A 12,697-nucleotide genomic window follows, 5' to 3' on the forward strand; every position below is an offset into this window, starting at 1 on the left:
TACTCTGCCTCTCAAAGACGAGAGTGTTACTACTGGTTCCTTCTTCGAACACCATGAGATTGGTGTTCCACCGAACATAAAGATGTATCCAACTACAGACTTTTGATCATCCTTATCTTCGCATCAATTGAAACCAGTAAAACCAAGTAAATTGCATTTTCTGCTCGTGCCCCTGCATGAAAGAGAATTCTGCAACCAATAAATCATTTGACGTATCTTAAAATCCTCTTGACTGCTCCCAAGTGAGACACCTTTTGTCTTTCCATGAATATATGTTAGACGCTGGCCTGAGGATCTAGAGGGGGGGGTGAATAGATCTCACAGAGTTTTTCGGAATTATTTTGAACTAAAGCGAAAGCGGTTCTGAATCGACTTGCGTCTATTCCGGACCGTTATTGCAAGGGTCGTATATGTGACAAAACCACAAGATAATTGAGATTAACGATGAAGTGATATGTTATCGAATCAATACGTTTCACAGCTGAAAACCAATTAACTTCTAAATTGACAAACTTTGGTTTGCAATGCAGTAATAATGGAATAAGCAAAACGACAAACACTTGGTGATAATGTTCAAATTGATGATGATTCAAGATGTGGTGAATTGTGATGTTTATGCAGAACCTTAATTCACAATTTTAACACTTGAATCGTTAATCAATTTTGCAATTATGACCAAATATGAACAGAACGTAAATGAAAAGATAAAAGCGACAAGAACACGATATTTATTCAGGCAGTTCGTCGATCGTCCTCGCTACGACTACGTCTGCCCCCAATTCCAAATTGAAATTGGGAAATCTTCCATTAATGTTGAAAGTAGTATATACAAAGAAGAAAACAAAGCGATAAACAATAAACCAAATTTGTCGATCCTTTGAATCTTCTTCCCCCTTAATCTTGAGTCAGATCAAGGTGATCCAAGAGCTTCACTTGATCCCTTTTCTGCATTGTCTTGAATTGCCTTGAACGCTTGTTCTTCAATCTTCACACTCAGATGGATCCTCGATGAAACCTCTTGATAAAAACCCCCAAGAAACACCTATCTTGGAGGACAAAACCCTCGGATTTTATTCACCAAAAACCCCACAAATCTTCACCCACTAGGAATCTTCAATTCCGTTCCATGGACGTTATCGAACTCGATCACTAACCCTCAACGCAAGAATGATTATGTGTAATTGTGTTGGAGATGACGAAGAACGAAGATGAGAAGCCTTTGTGTATCTTTCAGTCGTTGGTGTTGTTTTCAATAATTGAACCTTGGACAATATATATGAGAGCTTTTCAGTTGATGCAGAGAAAACCAGAATTTTGGCAGTTTTGATTAGATAGGTCGACCTAATTTAGGGCTGAGTCGACCTAACAGAGCTGCATATCCTTTGGATGTCAGTTTTGATCAGATAGGTCGACCTAATTTAGGGCTGGGTCGACCTAACAGAGCTGCATATCCTTTGGATGTCATTTGTTCCCAGTTAGGTCGACCTGTCAAAGAAGTAGGTCGACCAGAATCCACTTCAGATGCGTTTTGGGGATATTTTCTCAGATTAGGTCGACCTAGTTGTTGTGTAGGTCGACCTAGCAGAATGATATGTAAATTTCTTCATTTTAGGTCGACCTGTGTTGGGAGTAGTTCGACCTGACTGCTGATTTTCTGAGTTCCTCTTATTTTGCTTGTGTTGAGTCGACCTGTATGCATAGTAGGTCGACCTGCTCTGTTATGAGTGACCAAAGCTTGCTTTTCTTTGAGTTCTTCTGCTTGTACCTTGTTGCTTGTATGCTTGTTGAGTTTGCCATGAATCAAAAACATCTTTGTGAGTGTGATCTTGTATTCACATACTCCCCCTTTTTGATGATGGCAAACCGGTAGTAGAAGCTTTGGCAATTAGTGGTAAAAGCTCCCCCGTACACTCAGCTTCTATTTACTCAGCTGAGCTCCCTCGTACACTCAGCATCTATCTCCCCCTTTGACAACATCAAAAGAGATACAAGAAAAACAGAAGAGGAGAGTAACGAGAGAAACATAGATAAAACACTAGCATTCATAGTATAGTAGATAAAAGGTAGATAGTGATAGCATGAGAGCCAAATATGTTTAAAGGTGTATTAAAGATGAGACACATATATGAGCAGGAGAGATATATGTATGATGTAACGCCCGGAAAAATAATTATTTGCTTAATTTAGACATTTATGATGTTTTCTGAAATTTTTGCGTTTTGGGGCGATTTAGTCGGTATTAGTTCGGGATAGCGGATCGACATTTAATCGATGATTTTAATATTTTTAGTATTAGAAATATTTATGAACTAATATTTAGCATTTTGGGAATTTTCTGAGTAATTAAGTTTAGACCGGAAATATGAGACACTGAGTAATAAGTCGGTATATTAAAATAGTCGGATTTTATTTTAATGAATTTTTAGTGGAAATATTATTTTTATATTAAGTGTGGAAATAATATTGGGCTTAATTAATGACATCTCTAAGTATTAAGGGGGTATATTTTGTTAGGCCCATTTGTGTATTTAATATTAACATAGTTTATTTTTTTAAAAATAGAAGTAGAAGAGAGGTAGAGAGATAGTGTGGTCTGAAAAAGAAAAAGAAGAGGAAACCGAGGGAGAGAAAGAAAAGGGGGTTAGGGTTTGAAGAGGAGACCCAAAGTGTTGCTCTAAAGTGTCATTTTCTCCAAATTTTTCCATTGAAACTTCTTAGAGCTGCACTCAATCCAAGGTAAGGGGGGATTCTTACTACCTAAATGGGAATATGATGAATTTTATGTGGGTTTAGGGTATAGATTTTCATTGTGTTGTGTTAATTTTATTTTCTGCTACTGTTGAAATTGTTGTTGTTGTGCATTGAAATTTGAATATTTATACCAATGGCGTTTATGCTTTCGTGAGCTTTTTCTTTCATATATATATTTCACTATGTGCTGTTCATATATGGTGTTGCTATTCTCCAACGTACCCTGTTTATTACCATGTCACTTACTGCTACTTAAGAATGAAATATCATGGTATTCACTTCTACTCCATGAAATTGCATGATGTCATAAAATGGAAATGGAACACCCCCTTAAGCTATGATGCTTCGTTTCATGCTACAGCACATTGAGTGCTACTCTTTTATTTTCTTTCCTGTTTTCAATATATATGCCCTGTTAGATAATATATAATGGAAAATGAAATTGAAGTGAATTGAATTAGTATAGTGTAAGATTAATTAGTTGAATTAATTTCAATAAGTTTAATTGATTGAAATAAATTTGGAATTTGATCAATTATTTGCCGATAAATTACGCTATCTTGAGAATTTGTTTGTAATTGAATGTTTGAGTTGAGAACAAAATATTATTAAGTCAATAATGTTTTTTTTTATAATTAACGATATCTAATTGGTTAGATGTTAATTTGGAAGTTGTTTGGCTTACTTGGTATATTGACATATTGCGATTATTTTGAGAATTTACCGAAAATTGTGATTTGGCTTTGGATGCTTTTGTCGCGGTTAATAGTTTGATTTTTCAATATGATTATTTTGTGTGTTCTTATGTGAATAGCCTCATAGTATGAATTATAGCAAATTTTGATATTGTGTATATAACGCTATGAATTGCTAAGATTGTGTTGTGAGCCTTTGGCTAAAGTTGAACGGTGTGATTGTTGATATGTGACCGTTGTTGTATTATTGTTATTTCGTTGTCGAATCGTGGTCGTTGTATGTTGCCGCATAGCATAACATAACATAAAGTTGAACGGTGTGATGTTGATATGTGACCGTGTTGAAGGCTTTGCCTTATGCCTCGGAATTACTGGCAATGTTCTAAGTTGGGAGTTTTACTCCAATGGTACCACATGCATATGCATAGTTGAGTCGCATTCGAATCTTTGCTAGTTGTTGTTGGTTGAAGTTGTTGTCTATGCATTGTGATGCTTATGTGTTGGTTTGTTGAAGATGTCGATGTGTTGATATCAAGACTATTCTTTAATGATGTTCTTTGTGTTGTTTATGTTGATGTTGTGTGAAACGGTGATTCATTTATATTCCTTACCTAATATATGATTTATCATAATCCTATTTATATAGTTTGATATCTCACCCTTTCTGTTTGAATGTTGCCTCCACGTGGGTAACGTGCAGGTAATCCAGATGAGTAGCTGTTTTCGCTTATAGTCGAGTTTTGGGTGTCATTGCTCTGATACGTAGCACTCGGGGGGAAATGAACACTTGCTTGATGTTGTTATTTGCTTATTGAACCTTATGATGTATTTGAGGATTTGTTTGTATTGTTTCTTTTTATGATTCAAAAGATGTTATGTCTTAATTGTTGAATCATTGTGAATCTGTTGCATGTTGAATCTAAGTTTGGGTTATGCTTTGAATACTATGATATTCAAAAGTAGAGGTATATGTTATGAGTTTTGTTCACTCCAACCCTGATAGTGTTATGTATTAGTTTAAAAAGCATGACAGGTTTATGTTTATGTTGAATGTGTGACATCCTGATTCTGTTGAGAATTTTTATACTCTGATTTTTCCGCATAAATGTTTGGGGTAGATTTGGGGTGTTACATTAGTGGTATCAGAGCAGGTCGGTCTTGTCCGGCCAAGTGTCGAGTCGTAGTGTAGTCTAACAATCGTGTATTGTTGTTTGTGCTAAATTGTTTTTGTGTTGTAGTGACGCTATGGCTGGGATGGCTCAGGCTATGCAGAACCAACCGAATGCTGACGAGAATGCTGGATCTCGTAGTTTGGCCACTTTCCAAAGGGAGAATCCGCCGGTGTTCAAGGGTACGCATGACCCTGATGGTGCTCTTGATTGGTTGAAGGAGCTCGAGCGAATCTTCCGTGTTATGGATTGTACTCCTGCACAGAAGGTTAGATATGGCACTCATATGCTGGCTAAGGAAGCTGACGATTGGTGGTTGGAGACGCTTGCTAGGTTGGAGTTTTCAGGTGAGGAAGTCACTTGGAATGTGTTCCGTAGGGAATTTCTGAGGAAGTACTATCCTGAAGATGTTCGGGGTAAGAAAGAGATAGAATTCCTAGAGTTGACGCAAGGGAACAAGTCCGTGACCGAGTATGCTGCCAAGTTCACTGAGTTGATTAAGTTCTATCCTCACTTTGATGGCGAAGGTGCTGAATTTTCTAAGTGCATCAAGTTTCAGAATGGGTTACGCTCGGATATCAAGAAGGCTGTTGGGTACCAAAAGATCCGTTTGTTTTCTGATTTGGTTGACAGTTGTAGGATCTTTGAGGAAGATAGTAATGCTCATCACAAGATGGTTAGTGATAGAAGGGGCAAGAATCAACAAAGTCGTGGGAAACCGTATGATGCTGGTAAAGGGAAACAAAGAGTTACTCATGGTCAGAGGTCTAGTGGGGGAGATGCTCCTGCTAGGATTGTATGCTTCAAGTGTGGTCAACCTGGTCATAAGAGCAATGCTTGTACTGCAGATGCGAGGAAGTGTTTCAGATGTGGTAAGATGGGACATGCAATGTCTGATTGTAAGCATAAGGACATGGTATGTTTCACGTGTGACGAAGAGGGACACATTGGTAGCCAGTGTCCAAAGAAGAAGGCACAATCCGGTGGAAAGGTGTTTGCTTTAGCTGGGACTCCTACAGCTAGTGGAGACCGACTCATCAGAGGTATATGTTTCATTAATAGTACTCCTTTAATCACTATTATTGATACTGGTGCTACTCATTGTTTTATTGCTTCTGATTGTGTTGAAAGATTGGGTCTTATGTTGTCTTCCATGAATGGAGAGATGGTTGTCGATCTTCCAGCTAAGGGATCGGTGACTACTTCTTTGATGTGTTCAAAGTGTCCTTTGTCGATCTTCGACAAAGACTTTGTTGTTGACTTGATTTGTTTGCCGTTAAGTGGATTAGATGTAATCTTGGGTATGAATTGGTTAGAGTATAACTATATTCATATCAACTGTTTTAACAAGTCCTTGAGGTTTTCTTCTCCCGAGGAAGAAGGAGTTGGTTTGTTGACTGGTAAGCAGTTGAGGCAATTGATGCAAGACGAAGCACAAATGTTCTCATTGATGGCGTCATTGTCTTTTGAGAATCAAGTTAGAATTGACGAGTTAAAGGTGGTGCGAGAATTTCCTGATGTGTTTCCTGATGAAATTCCTGATGTACCTCCAGAAAGAGAAGTTGAGTTTGCGATTGATCTTGTACCTGGTACCAGACCTGTTTCTATGGCACCGTACAGGATGTCTGCATCTGAGTTGTCTGAATTGAAGAAGCAATTAGAAGAGTTGCTTGAGAAAAAGTTTGTAAGACCAAGTGTATCGCCGTGGGGAGCACCCGTGTTGTTAGTAAAGAAGAAAGATGGGAGTATGAGACTTTGTGTTGATTATCGGCAGTTGAATAAAGTGACGATCAAGAACAAGTATCCGCTTCCAAGAATTGATGACTTGATGGATCAATTGGTGGGTGCTAGTGTGTTTTCTAAAATTGATTTGAGGTCCGGATATCACCAGATTAGAGTAAAATAAGATGATATTCAGAAGACCGCGTTCAGGACTCGGTATGGACACTACGAGTATTCGGTGATGCCCTTCGGTGTTACTAATGCGCCGGGAGTGTTCATGGAGTACATGAACCGTATTTTTCATACTTACTTGGATCGGTTTGTAGTGGTATTCATTGATGACATTTTGATTTACTCTAAATCTGAAGAAGAGCATGAAGAGCATCCACTACGCCAAATTTGTCTTTTAGCAGCGCATCTACGAAAGCGCTTTTATGAAAAGCGCTGCTATAGGGTTGCGCTAAAAACAAAACTATAAAACAGGTGAAAAAAACGCTGGTAAAGGGGTGGGGTACGAGAGCGCTTTTTGAAAGCGCTGCTAAAGGGGGGGATACGAGAGCGCTTTGTTAAAAGCGCTGGTAAAGGGGGGGGGGGGGTACGAGAGCGCTTCTTAAAAGCGCTGGTAAAGGGGGGGGGGGTACGAGAGCGCTTTTCTAAAAGCGCTGGTAAAGGGGGGGGGGGTACGAGGGCGCTTTTCTACAAAGCGCTTTCGTAGGCATTTTAATTAAAATAAAAAAAAGAAACGAACAGATTCAGTATTCTATTTGGGCGTATTTTCACGAAACGAACTCAGCTTCTTCTCCAAATTAACAAAACAAACTCAGAGCTTCTTCTTCAAACCGTTCGCCGTCGCCGTCTCCGTATCCTTCTTCGTCTCTGTTCGCTGCTCCGGTATCCTTCTTCGTCTTTGTCTTCTTCTCTTAACCCTATCTTTGCTTCCGCCACCATCAACCTTACATCTTTCGCCATCTCTCCCTTACTGATTTTAAGGGTTAGCCGTCTTTCCATAATTGATTATTAGGGTTCGATGTCTCTCATTTCACTGTTGTTGTTCAGACGCACGAAATTCCCAAACCTCACTTGGTTGTAGTTGTTCAGATCTGGCATCTCCATCATAAAAATTAAGGTAAGATTCTTCAATTCAAAAATGGAAAAAATGCCTTTTTTCAATTTGATTCTCAACATTCGGTTTCTCATTTCATGTTTATTTCTCCTACTTTTTACAAATGTGGAACTCAGAAACAAAGGGGAAACCCTTATTCTTATTTCAAGCTTCAGCTTCTCATACTAGGTTCAAAGTTCAGACCATATGATAAGAGGTGTGTGTCCCATTTTCTTTATACTCATTTTTTTAATAGTAATAATAATTATTACTATTGTTTGATTTTATAATTGTATTATTGTTTTTGAAGAAGAGTTATAGTCGATAGTTTGAATTTTATTGGGTTGGAATTGGATTTGATTCTCGTTTTCCTTTTAAGTGGAAATTGATATTGTTTATTATTATATATGTGAAACTGAGATTTGTTAAAGTGGAACAAATCAAAGGGTTTCTTATAGATCTCTAGAGATGACTTAATTGTTTTTTTGGTTTTAGTTCTTGATGAAATATGCCCTTTTATCCCTTAAAAAAAAAGCCTCTGGTATTGCTCCATCTATTATGTGGCGACTTCTGTGTTTTTGGTAGCTATGAGCAGAAATAGCACGGAAGCACGATATGGTGCATTAAAATGCAGCCAAAGGGTACTTTGTGAAGCCCTTTTGCGGCTATAGTAATGCAATAGTGTGATTTTAATAACTATGTTTCATATTTTTTTGATAGTCAAGACTAAACTGTATTGTGGCCTCTCAGCTACTTGAACTCGTGATTGAGTATCGGAGCTGAAGTAGAAAATGTTTCTTAAGGTAGTGAGAAAACACACTGATGCATTAATGCTTTCCGGTGAGCAATCTTAACTTCTTTCTTTGTCTATTTTCCATTCTTTCTTGATGTTTAAGCTGTTATTGTAATATACTTTCTTATCAATTGAGATACACATTGAAAGTTCAAAGCTAATTATATGTTGGTTCACTGCTATATAATTATATTTGATAATCACGGTAATTAATGTGTGCTTTAAGAAACTACTATATTGAAAGTTCTTTTGTTAAAATTCAACATTATTGTCTTTTACTTTTATACAATAGTATAAAATTTTGCTTTGTTGTTAAAATTATTCAATAAAGAATCATGGTTCATATTTTAAAAACTATCATTGATTCTTTATGTTGATGAGTGATTGACACACTTCATTCTCGTATAAATTTCAATATGTTTTTATGCTCAAGTTAAGCTAAAATCTCATTTTTTATGTTTTTGGTTTTGTTTCATTTGGTTGTTTAGTGTATCTTATTATGAGTTTAAACTTTGGCAGCCAAGTTATGATATTTTTTGTCATTTAATAATTGACCAAGAATCTTATAGTTTATTCCTCCTGCATGGATGCTTGATTCGGGAATTGCGAGAAAGGTATTGTTTTCTATGCTTTTACTCTTGAAATGTAAAACAATGACTCTACTACCCGTATTGGCTTTGAAAAGGCTTATTAGAACTCTAGTGAAGATGTACATGGTGAAGATTGACAATTGTGCATTGTTGGAAAGTCAATTATGGCCATCGAGGAGTCACGTTCGGCTGGAGAGAACTAGTTTTCTTAGGGAGCAAATCAGTATATATATATATATATATATATATATATATATATATATATATATATATATTGTATTTTGTGTTTTGAGAATTTGATTGTAAACTTAGCTTCTAGAGCACTTATAAAATTAGTGATGTTTTATTTGTATTTGATAATAAATATATGCAATACTTATAGATTCAATTCATAAAATGTTTCATATTAAATGTATTTTTTTAATTTTTATTTGTTTAATATAATAAATGTATTTCTCAAAATATTTGTGAGAATTTGAGATATTTCAAAATATTAGAATTTATAAAAATAATAGGTTTACTAAAAACACCTACGAAAGTGCTTTTTAGTAAAAGCGCTGCCAAAGATTAAAAAAAAAGCATAAAAAATAAAAAAAAAAACGCAACATACGAAAGCGCTTTTGGAAAAACGCTCTTATAGGGGGGGCTACCAGAGCGCTTTTTCCAGAAAAGCGCTCTCATAGGGGGGGATACCAGAGCGCTTTTCTGGAAAAAGCGCTCTTAAAGGGGGGGTCTACCAGAGCGCTTTCAGAAGCGCTTTTGTTACCTACGCCATCGCTGGCTTTCACAGCGCTTTTAAGCGCTTTTAAAGGCCAAAATAAGCGCTTTCGTAGGCCTTCCGTGTTGTAGTGATCTGAGGATTGTGTTGCAAGTTCTGAAAGAGAAGCAGTTGTATGCCAAGTTGTCTAAGTGTGAATTCTGGTTGCATGAAGTTAGTTTCCTTGGTCATGTCATTTCTGGTCATGGCATTGCCGTGGATCCTTCTAAAGTTGATGCTGTGTTACAATGGGAAGCTCCGAAGTCAGCTACTGAGATTAGAAGCTTCTTGGGTTTAGCCGGTTACTATAGACGATTTATCGAGGGATTTTCTAAATTGGCACTTCCGTTGACAAGATTGACTTGCAAGGGAAAAGCTTTTGTGTGGGATATTCGATGCGAAGAAAGTTTCAATGAGTTGAAGAAGAGGTTGACGTCGGCTCCGGTTTTGACTTTGCCTAATCCGGGAGAGCCTTTTGTTGTGTACTGTGATGCTTGTCTGATGGGGTTAGGTGGTGTGCTTATGCAGAATGGTAAAGTGGTGGCTTATGCGTCTAGACAGTTGAGAACTCATGAAAAGAATGATCCTACGCATGATCTAGAGTTGGCTGCAGTGGTCTTTGTGTTGAAAATTTGGAGACATTATCTTTATGGTTCTAGATTTGAAGTGTTTAGTGACCATAAGAGTTTGAAGTACCTTTTTGATCAGAAAGAGTTGAATATGAGGCAGCGAAGGTGGTTAGAATTATTGAAGGATTATGATTTCGGTTTGAATTATCATCCCGGAAAAGCTAATGTTGTGGCCGATGCTTTAAGCCGAAAGACCTTGCATATGTCGGCTATGATGGCTAAGGAGTTGGAGTTGATTGAGCAGTTTCGAGATTTGAGCTTAGTTTGTGAAGTGACACCACATAGTGTTATGTTGGGAATATTAAAGATTAACAATGACTTTCTCTACAATATCAAAGAGGCTCAGAAGCTAGATGTGAAGTTGGTGGATTAGATGGTAGGAACCGATCGACTTGAGAAGGATGATTTCAAGTTAGATGCGCATGGTGTGTTGAGATTCCGAGATCGTATTTGTATTCCTGATGATGAAGAGATTAAGAAAGTGATTCTTGAAGAGAGTCATAGAAGCAGTTTGAGTATTCATCCAGGAGCTACAAAGATGTATCAAGATTTGAAGAGTTTGTTTTGGTGGCCTGGTATGAAACGTGATGTGGCACAGTTTGTGTATGCTTGTTTGACTTGTCAGAAGTCAAAGATTGAGCATCAAAAGCCTGCAGGGTTGATGCAACCGTTAGAAGTTCCAGAATGGAAATGGGATAGCATTTCAATGGACTTTGTAACAGGATTACCTAATACCTTGAGAGGATTTGATTCGATTTGGGTGATTGTTGATAGGCTTACGAAGTCGGCACACTTTATACCTATTAATATCACATTCCCGATTGCGAAGTTAGCAGAGATATATGTCAGGGTGATTGTAAAGTTGCATGGTGTTCCTTTGTGTATTGTGTCGGATAGAGATCCGAGATTTACTTCCGATTTCTGGAAGAGTTTGCAAGAGGCGTTGGGTTCTAAGTTGAGGTTGAGTACGGCGTATCATCCACAAACTGATGGTCAGACCGAGAGGACTATTCAGTCATTAGAGGATTTGTTGAGAGCGTGTGTTCTTGAACAAGGAGGTTCGTGGGATACTTATCTTCCGTTGATTGAGTTCACTTACAATAACAATTACCATTCTAGTATTGGGATGACACCTTTTGAGGCGTTGTATGGTAGGAGGTGTAGGACTCCGTTGTGTTGGCATGAATCGAGTGAGAGTGTGGTACTTGGACCCGAGATTGTTAGGGAGACTACTGAGAAAGTGAAGCTTATTCGAGATAAGATGAAAGCTTCTCAAAGTAGGCAGAAAAGTTACCATGACAAGAGAAGGAAAGATTTGGAATTCCAAGCTGGTGATCATGTATTTTTGAGGGTCACACCTGTGACTGGTGTTGGGCGAGCTCTGAAGTCTAAAAAGCTCACTCCTCGTTTTATTGGTCCGTATCAAATATCAGATCGAGTTGGGAGAGTTGCTTACCGTGTGGCGTTACCGCCAAATCTTGCTAATTTGCACGATGTGTTTCATGTGTCACAACTCTGAAAGTATGTTTCCGATCCGTCTCATGTGATTCAGATGGACGATGTGCAAGTGTGTGATAATCTCACAGTGGAGACGATGCCTGTGCGAATTGTGGATCGTGAGATGAAGATTCTAAGAGGTAAAGAGATTACTTTGGTGAACGTTGTCTGGTTAGGAGCTGCTGGTGAAAGCTTGACATGGGAATTAGAGAGCAAGATGCAAGATTCCTATCCCGAGTTATTTGAATCAGGTAAATTTCTATTTTCGAGGACGAAAATATTCTAGTGGGGGAGAGTTGTAACGCCCGGAAAAATAATTATTTGCTTAATTTAGACATTTATGATGTTTTCTGAAATTTTTGCATTTTGGGGCGATTTAATCGGTATTAGTTCGGGATAGCGGATCGACATTTAATCGATAATTTTAATATTTTTAGTATTAGAAATATTTATGAACTAATATTTAGCATTTTGGGAATTTTCTGAGTAATTAAGTTTAGACCGGAAATATGAGACACTGAGTAATAAGTCGGTATATTAAAATAGTCGGATTTTATTTTAATGAATTTTTAGTGGAAATATTATTTTTATATTAAGTGTGGAAATAATATTGGGCTTAATTAATGACATCTCTAAGTATTAAGGGGGTATATTTTGTTAGGCCCATTTGTGTATTTAATATTAACATAGTTTATTTTTTTTAAAATAGAAGTAGAAGAGAGGTAGAGAGATAGTGTGGTCTGAAAAAGAAAAAGAAGAGGAAACAGAGGGAGAGAAAGAAAAGGGGGTTAGGGTTTGAAGAGGAGACCCAAAGTGTTGCTCTAAAGTGTCATTTTCTCCAAATTTTTCCATTGAAACTTCTTAGAGCTGCACTCAATCCAAGGTAAGGGGGGATTCTTACTACCTAAATGGGAATATGATGAATTTTATGTGGGTTTAGGGTATAGATTTTCATTGTGTTGTGTTAATTTTATTTTCTGCTACTGTTGAAA

The sequence above is a fragment of the Vicia villosa genome, linkage group LG5 (genome assembly GCF_029867415.1).
Source record: "Vicia villosa cultivar HV-30 ecotype Madison, WI linkage group LG5, Vvil1.0, whole genome shotgun sequence".
Lineage (NCBI taxonomy): Eukaryota > Viridiplantae > Streptophyta > Magnoliopsida > Fabales > Fabaceae > Vicia > Vicia villosa.